A 9,437-nucleotide genomic window follows, 5' to 3' on the forward strand; every position below is an offset into this window, starting at 1 on the left:
GGTGCCACCATCTGTGGTTGCGAGGGTCATGATGTTCTTAGGGAAATAGACATGAATCGTCCAATCAATATTAGCTTGTTTTCCTTGTCACTTAAAAAAGTCTGATGGCCAGCTCTTGTTGTTGCTAAAATACTGCCATTGGAGTGTCCTTTCTCTTGTCCAAATATAACTGTAAATACTGGACTCGGTTAGGTTACAGTTCTCATGACAGAGGTTGAGTGTTTCAGTGGTGAGCAGTCATTTATGCTTCAGTATGAAAGAGTCTTAATTTACAAGGTGTTCCTGCTGGAAACGTCTTTACAGATCGTTCAGGATGACCCACTTATTTTAGTCCAGAGGGCCCTGTAGTCTAGAGAAGGGAGGCAGGTTCTCAGGGTCTTAGAAGGAGATGCAGAAAGAATCAGGATTAGAACTCAGGTCTCCTGTGGCATGACTGCTAAACTTCCAATTATTCATGACAAAATTTATTTATCTGTTATTTTGATAGCATGCAGATACTGAACCTGAAATAGAAGAAAGGAGATGACTGAAGAGGCAAATATTTAATTTGAAGAGAAGAAGCATGCTATCACAATTTTTGGGTCCTCGGGGGTTTTGGGAGCCATGGAGACAGACCTGCCCCATGTGATTGCAGGATTGCAGCCCAGACTCCTCACTGGCAGGAGAAACAAGGTCATCCTGAGCCCTGCAGGTGGCCACCTGAGATGCAGAGCGGGGCAGAGCTATGACCCTGGGCAAACTCCTTCAGCACAGGGAGTGTCTGTGTCTTCACCTGTGCAGTAGGTGGGGATCTTCCTGTGACCTGTATTTCTAGGTCTTTGCAGGCTGTGGGTTTACACATTGCCATATGAACTCTACGTCCTGGTAGCACTGAGCCTTCGCCAACAGGGCAATGGGACCGCAGCCCAATGCAGGGTCTCCCCCAGTTTGGAAGGGTCTTCAGATCAGGGATGTCCCACATCCTTCCTCATGAAGAAGCCTGTGCATGTGTTTGCTTTTGGTCTTTGTGTTTTTCCTGTGGGGAAAACTCCAGATTCCTACCACAGATGCTGCCACCCAGTGTCCCAAGGTACCTACCATGTCTGCAGGGCAAGGTTGCTCTCCTCTCAGTCCTGTCACCTGACCCCCAAATAATACTCCTGTGCCCCAAGTGTCATCAGTTCCTTGGGAGAGCAGCTCATGAGTGGCTGCCTCTCCCCATGGTCCTCCCCAAGGGTGAGATGAGGGTTGGCACCGTGGCATCCCTCCACTGTCTTTATCTTTTCCCACCCCCTTGGATTCTTCCTTCCACCCAAAAAGTGAAGTCTCCAGTAGCAGCATAGTGCTTGAGTGTGGGCTGTGGAGCCAGACTTCCTGGGCTGTACTCCCACCTGCGCTAGCTGTGTGATTTTGGGTAGGTTGTGTAACCTCTCTGCCTCTGTGTCCTCATCTATAGGAGGAGGTGATGTAATATCTACCTCTTGGTGGTAGAGTTCAGATTCAATGAGTGCACTGAGCCTGGCACTTCATGACAGGTCACTACAGGTAACTCATTCCCACGCAGACCAACTCACACAAATAGATGAATTCTGGAAAGAAGCAAGATTTCGCTCCACCTGCCATAAGCCCCCGAATCTAGCCGTGATCATTTGTATAGTCAAGTGTCCCACCCTCTACAGGTGTCTGGACAGAAATTGTCAGTGGCACACAACCAGCAGGCTGCGGGTTTCTTTCTGGGCTTGGCCAACAAGAGAAAAGTCCCAGGAGCACATCACAGACTGGACTTCCCAGAAAGGGAAGGGCGTGTGACCCCAGGCATGGCAAGTCCTCTTCGGCAGAGAGAAATTTCCAGAAGGAACTGTCAGTTGAGTGCTGTCTCCCACCAACGCTGTCACCAGTTGAGGGGACAACTCCTTCATTCCTGGAGGAATGGGACCTGAGGGGCTCTGCACAGTCTCTGTGACAGACCAGGATGGGGGGTGATAGTGGTCATGTCTCTGGGGGCCTCTCACTAAATATCCTTGCAGGCATGCAAGCAAACTAGACTCAAATTTCTCAGCAGAGCACGTGCTTCTCTTTACAACTGATTCTGGCCCGTCTACATACCTGCCATGTGTTTTCTTCCTCCTCCCAACTCCCAGTTCTTCACCTGCAGAGAGTTTCCCGCAGATCGCCCTTGTTCTCCATGAGCCCTGTGCCACTGTAGACGCTCTCCTGAAGAGCTCTTCTATCCCCTCTCATCCTTCCTCTCAAAATATCCCCAACTTTCCAGGCTCAGAGCAAACATTGCTTCTCCTTGGGGTCCATCCCATGTTTGCATCTACCGTTCACATTCATCCATTTGTCACTCCATAGATCTGGGTCATGAATCTAGAATGCTCTGGGCTGGGAACTCCCGCTCCCCACCCCATCCCAACACACATAGCAGACTCCCTTGCTAGGCAAGACGAGGGCCATGCTTGTCACATTTTAATGTCTGAACCTCTGGTCTAATGCCTCGCACACAGTAGGTGCTCATTAAACACTTGCTAATCCATGAATGAAGGCAGTGATTTGGAGGCAGTGGCAGTATCGTAGCCAATGAGGTTTATCCGAGGTGCGATTATTGCTAATTGGAGGCTGGGTCGGTTGAACTCCCAGAATTACTTTATTTTGAGCCTAGCATTCTGTGAGCAGGTTCCAGGGAGGGATCTGGCCTCCTTCTTGCTCTCTGTCAGTCAGAATGCTGCCTGGGGGCAGGAAGACATTCATGAAGGTCATTTTCGGGAACAAATAAGCCGCTCCAGGTCTTAGTCTCTCAGCCTAATGCTGTCAGGAGACGAAGGGACCCGACATTGGTTGAGTTCCTACTTTGTGCCCGACACTGCCTCTGGCCGATGGCATGACCATCACCCCACAAAGCAGATCTTCTCAGCTCTGTTTCATAGGAGACCCAGAGAAGCCAAAGAACTTGTCTAAGGTCACACAGCTAGGAAGCTGTGGCCTTGGGGTTTGAACCTGGGCTGGTCCGCCTCCAGCATCCATGTTTTCCTTACAGTCTGTGATGGGACTCAAAATTTCCTCAGACAAAAGCTTCCAAGATCTACAGAGCAACCCCATGCTGAGCTCCATGTGGCCTCTGACTCCAGGTCCTCCTGTTCTCCACTGGTGGGGACCCAGCTTCCAAGAGTCCCCTTCACTTGAGCCCTCAGAGAATGTCCCTCCTCCCACCAGAGGCTGGGAATGAGTCTGCAGGACAAAGGGCTCTGTGCCCGAGGGACACTTCTCCTCCAGCTGCCCTTGACTTCCTTCTGCCGCGCCTCTGTCACCCCTCGCCCACACCACGGGTGGGGAGAGAAACGCCGTTATAATCGAGGGCCCGGTTCCAGCCTTACCTTATTATATGCCCGGGGAAGGAGAGCAGACGGACTAAATCACCAGTCGGATTAAAGCTCCGTTTGGCTGGAAACAGAGTTGTTTTTGCAAAAGTCCTTCCTTGATTTTTGCACTGTCAGAGGCTGTTTTTAAATTTTATGTTTTCCGGTCTTTTAGCATTCTGCCTGGTTTGCTCTCACACTTTACTGGGCAATTTTCAAACATTACACCTCAGTCCTGCCAGACACCCTGGGGTGGGGGGGTACTGATGGGGAGGAAGGTCAACCCTTCCCGGCTCTGATTGATGTAAAGTTGAGGAGGCAGGAGCTAGGAGGACCCAGGAGCCCCACACCCTGTCCCAGAGCCCCCTGCCAGCACCATGCATTTGGACCTGGGCTGTCTCCGCTCTGTTCGCTGCCTCCAAGTGGCTGTCTGGGGGAGGTGGTCTGTCCGGGGCTCAGCTGCATGACACCTTGGCCTCAGTCACTGCAGACCACCAACGGAGAGCCCTTGGACAAGGCATTCTCCCTCTCTGAGCTTTCATCCCCTCCTCCTATAATGAGGGAAATAAGTGTACTGGCTTCGTCGGGTCACTGTGAGGAGTGTTTTTACATGGAAAGCACTTGGAGCCAGCATGGCCCATACTAAGTGCTCAGGAAAGGTCAGTGAGCAGAATCCCAACAGCATTTATTTACCAAACACTCACCTTGTATTTTATGCATATATCAACTTGTTTAATTCTTATTCACAGTGCTGAGTCCAGGCATTGACTCCGTTTGGCAAACTAAGTAAATGATCCTCACAGAGGTTGAGTAAGTCCCCCACATCACACAGCTGGTCAGAGGGGACCACAATTTGATCCTGGGCCTATTGGATTCCAATGTCTGAGCCCCTTGCCCTTTCTACCCTGTGTTAAAGATCCTGGGGCATGGGCTTTCTGTCCCCTATGAGAATTTGTGTCTGCAGATTTCAGCTCAGCTTTGTAATGCCTGTATCACCAAGCATGGGACATTGCTCTGTGGATATTGTGGAATAAATGAATGGTCTCAGGGAGAAGAGGAACCAACACTCATAGAGTTTGTACTGTGTGTTGAGCACTCTGCCAGGCATGTCTTTAAAGTCTCACGGGTGGGTATTATCTTTGTTTTACAGCTGAGAAAGCACCAGAGGACTCTCTTAGCTCCAAAGTTAAGAAAGAAGATTAGATGCTAGGTGACCTTTTAATGGCCTTTGCAAAGATACACTTAGAAGAAAATGGAATTTTAATACTGAAAGGAATTGCAGAAAGGCAAAGAGAATGCACTTAGACACCGCGCTGTAGAAGACTGTGCGGTGGTTATTAGAGTAGTTTGAGAATCAGACACAGCTTTTCCCAAATTTGGCTCTACCACATTCTAGCTGTGTGATGTTAAACCGGCTGCTTGACATCTCTGAGTCTCACGTTTCTGTAAAATGAAGCCAGCAAAGCCCTAACTCTAACTGGTCAGCCTGCAAATCTAGATGGAATGTCTGTTATAAGCCCAGTTCTAGGCACTGCAGACAGAGTAATGAATTAGCTGGTGCCATTTGACTTCACCAGGAGAAGGACGCTATTGTGGGAGAGGGACATCAAACACTGCAAACAATACTTAGATTGGTAAAGTAGTGTCAAGTATTGATTTGTGCTTGAATCAGTTGGTTAGACTGGGGGTGTCTAAGGTGGATGGGGTGGTTACTTTAGAACAGTGATACTTGACTTAGTCCCTAGATGTGGGAAGGGGCCAGCTATGTACCACATGGGAACAGGAGTGCTCCAACAGAAAGACAGCAAGTGGAAATCCTGGCGTGGAATGTCCCAGGGTTGAAGGACAGGCAGGCTGGGGTAGCTATCATTGGGTGATCAAGTAGGGAGTGGGAAGTGCAGAGGAGGAGCTAGCCAGGTGGTCTTATTCCTAGAGACTTCAGGGGTCATGTGGATTCCACATGAGGTTTTCTGGGAAGGCCATGTAAGAGTCCCAAGACTATCAGGAGGCTGGAGGTAATTTTATAGATAAGAGCTGACTGTGGTTTAGAGAAGAGTTAGAAATGATGGCAGGTGCTCCGACTGACCCCCCATCACAACAGTGGCAGTGGAGCCCATATACTTACTGATGGACTGAATGTAGAGAGCAAGGAAGGGAGAACAATGGAAGATGACCCTAGGTTTTGAGTGTGGACCACCTGGGGGGAGGATGGTGCTGCTGTTTGTGAAGATGGGGAAGACAGGATGGAGGGAAGGTATAGGTTTGAGGAGTTAAATTTTAGATACCTATTAGACTTTCCAATGGAGATGCTGGAAGGGCAGCAGATCAGGAAAATGTACTGGGGAAATATACTTGATGTATACTTCAAGTATACATCAAATATGACACAGATGTTTGTTGGAGATAGATATATATGGCAGTTTAAGAGATGGGAGAGTCTGAGACCCTCTAGAGAGTGAGATGAAGGAGAGGCTGGGCAGAATCTCAGACCATGACTGTATTGGGGGCTCTGGAGAACAGAGGAACTCAAGGTCAAAAGAGAAATGAAAAGTCACATTGGACTTTTTACAAAGTGAAGTGATTTTATACCCAGTGCAAAGTGCTCTTTGGCTGAAGTGAAGAGGTGGAAAGAGACCTCATATGGGAAATTTGAGTGAGGTGCTTCCAAAACTCCCTCCCACCCGGCAAATTACCTGCACTCTTTATCTAGATCATTCCAACTGTCTGCCTCCAGAAAATGGATGGCTGGATATCACCTCCATCACGGCAAGAAACGTCAGGGAGATGCGTAAAGAGAACAGGCATGTTCACGAGACCCCAGTGAGGAGATGAATGGGGGCGGAGTGCCCTCCTGAGCTTTGGCACTGTCCTCATGTCATGGCACAGGAAGGAAGAGGAAATGAACACATTTTCTGCCTGCGAACATAAGTGGAATATTGGAGAAAAGAGCAAGCCTTTAACACGCCAGGACCCACCCTGCCCACTAATGAAACATAGCCTAGATCTTCCGGTTCCTGCCGGTCAGATGAGCACCTCCCTCTCCCCTGGGGGGAATGAGCAAAGGGGAGGCCAGAGTCATGCACACCCTTCTGCACGGCCCCTGAAAGCCCAGGCTGATGTCCTGTCCTCGACATAATTGGCCTTCTGAGCTGGCACAATCTCAAGACCTTGCTCTTCTTTGCTGCTGCTCTTTTCTCTTTCCCTCTCTATTGCCAGTAACTTTCATGTCCAAGTCCAAAAAAAAACAAAAAACCAAAAAAAAAAAAAAAAAAAAAAAAAACTTGTGGGGAGATGGGCCCTGGAGAGCGCTGTTTAAATAACCGATCCACTTACATGTTTTGCTCCCACCTCAAGGCCTGGATGAGAGAGGTGTGGAATCAGAGCAGCGCATTTCAAGCCACATGATCCAAAATGTGTTTCTTATTTTTAAATTGGGCTTATTTATATATTCAACCGTTACTTTTTATAAATCCAAATGGAATAGCAATGAAAATCTTCTTCTCTCTTTTTTAAGGCCTTGTGCAGACTCCTCAAAGTTTTGGGAGCCCTGGGTTCTCCCATCCCAGCTGAATCACACTGACCAAATTGGCCTGGCATCTGTAGGAGGGACAACGGGTTTGTCTTTACCAAGGCCTGTGGCATGGTTATCTGTGAACATTTTTTAACATTTGGAGATCACGCTGACTCTGAGAACTTTCTTCTGTGAAATAGCTGACCAGATTCATGCTCTTTGACCTTCAAAAGGTCAAAGGGAGGGAGACATGAGGACTTGGATCAGACCAGGAGTACTTGCTCAAGGTTAAGGTAATGTCCTACTCAAAGTCAATGGCAGTTTCATTGTCAGAGTCTTTCAGAGAACTTCAAGAACTCACTCATTTAACCTATATGGACTTGGCACTCACAGGTGGTACTCAGGGGGCAGAAATCTAATGTTATCCAAGATAAGTTGGGTCCTGGAGTCCATGGAACTTAGGATTTCATGGGTCATGGACCCATCCACTAGTGAAGACTCAGCTGCTCCATGTCATTAAAGTAAAAATCATTGTACCCTGATGGTGTGGAAGGTACTTAAAGAAACAAAAGGGAGTGTTTCATGCATGTCTTGGAGTTATCAACAGACCTGAGGTCTGTGCAGAAGAGAGCAGGAGATGGAGAAGAAGGTCTGGAATCAGACCTGAGTGTGGATGTTGGACTCACCATAGACAAGTTGGGTGAACATTGGTGAGCTGTTGTCCTTCCTTGGATTCCAGGTTGCTCATCTCTAATGGTGGGTATGAAAATAATAGCTATGTAGGGTTGTGGTCAAGATGACAGAGAAGAGCCCACGTATGGTGGCTGCTTTCAATAGTTCCACATGTCTTTCCAGGTCTTCCTGCAACCCCATGCTGGAAGATTGCTTAGAAATAGTGACTTTCAAGGAGCTCCCAGCCTGGACCAGCGCTTCAAGAGGATAGGTACAAGGCCTCTCTCATTCTCTGCTGTCTCCCCCAGTGCTCAGCACCATACCCAGCCTACACTCTACACTTGATATGTATTTGTTACTCACTGACTCAATGGTCATGGATTTAAAGAGCATAAATTCAAGGCAGAAAGTGATCAGTCCTTTGGGAGACGTACTCAGGGCAGCAAGGGGCAGCTACTGGGTTAATGCTGGAGTTTCCATGATAGACTGGGCTATAGGAAGAGGGAAGAGCATTTTAGGGAACAACATGCCACCTAGTATTGATGGAGTATGAAGTGCAATGTGGCAGAAGAGGGGTGGCAGGAGGTGAGGCTGGAGCAGTCAGCATGGTTGGTAGGGCATGGAGGGCTTTGAACTTGACTCTGTGGGAACCACTGAAGGGATTGATTCAGACATGGTCAGACTTGAATTTGGGGAAGATCACCTAGGATGGGTAGGAGGGATATAAAAGCAGAAGCAAGGAGACTGGTTAGGGAACTGTTGCAGTTGCCTGGGGGAGAAGGTGATCACGGTTTAAGGTCCTGGCAGTGGGAATGGAGAAAACAGAAAGGTCCAGGAGAAGTCAAGGCTTCACAATCTATGGGACTCAGTGGTTACATAGTGTCCAGGGTAAGTCTTGGGGTCTAGGACGTGGTTGAGGATGGAGGAGAACACCCTGGATTTCTGTCCCCACCAAGTGGGTAAGGAGGACTCTTGCATTTCCCAGCGAGAGCTGGGCAGCCCTACTGGAAATTCCTCCCCAGAGCTCTCTGGGGAGGGCAGAAGAACCACTCTGCCATCTCTTTACTCATGGGGGCTGTCAATCTGGTAAACAAAGGTGTTGTCAGCCTGCCTTATTGAGAAGTAGTTTAAATTAATCTTGACAGGTGGATTAATAAATAATAAGGCCTGAATGGCTTATAAAGAAATCAATTACACTATAAATTTTAAAAAAGCACGTGCTTGGCTCCAACTCAGTGAAGCTGCAGCATTCTTGAGAAATTACAAATGTGCCCAAACTCGATTCTAGACAATTTCATCATGGGGGGGGGCATTGGACAGGATGCATTTAGGGGTGTAGATTACCGTATGTTCTGCGGATGGCTAAGCGACATCCAGCGGGTGAGGACAAATTGTGGAAAACAAGATAATTCACCATCATTCTCCACCTGTAATGTGCAGCAGGTGATCAGGCCTGCTTCTCTTTCCGTAATACCCCTACTTTGCCTTGGCTGGAAGCGACCCAGGGGTCATGTGACCCAGCGGTTCTCAGGCCTTTCAGACTCATATTTTGTGATGCTCCCTTTATTATCTTGAAATAGAATTCATAAATTATATAACCCACCTAGACATCTCATTTTAAAAATCTATATAATGCCCATACGGCAAAGTAAATGAAAAATAAAAAGCAAAGTAATTTATAATAAAATAATATGTATGCTGATACGTGAGTAAGAGGCTACGGCTGGACCAGAAGACATAATAGCAGTTGGATGATTGCTTGACGGAAGCCCAAGTGACTGTGTGGAATTGGCTCCTCGAATGCATGAGGAGCAGCATGGCCTTCAGAGCTGTGACTTTCTGAAACAGTGGAGACTTGAACAAAACAGGAACGAGCCCTCCTTTATTTGCATAGTAGCTGCATTCCTGGAAAATACGTG

General features: G+C 47.9%; 1 pseudogene; it reads left to right on the top strand.

The window, feature by feature from the left end:
* Positions 1–2,530: 2,530 nt before the first annotated feature.
* On the top strand, positions 2,531–2,596 carry LOC132025304 (U4 spliceosomal RNA; annotated as a pseudogene).
* The last annotated feature ends 6,841 nt before the right edge of the window (positions 2,597–9,437 follow it).

The sequence above is a fragment of the Mustela nigripes genome, chromosome 9, assembly GCF_022355385.1.
Source record: "Mustela nigripes isolate SB6536 chromosome 9, MUSNIG.SB6536, whole genome shotgun sequence".
Classification (NCBI taxonomy): domain Eukaryota; kingdom Metazoa; phylum Chordata; class Mammalia; order Carnivora; family Mustelidae; genus Mustela; species Mustela nigripes.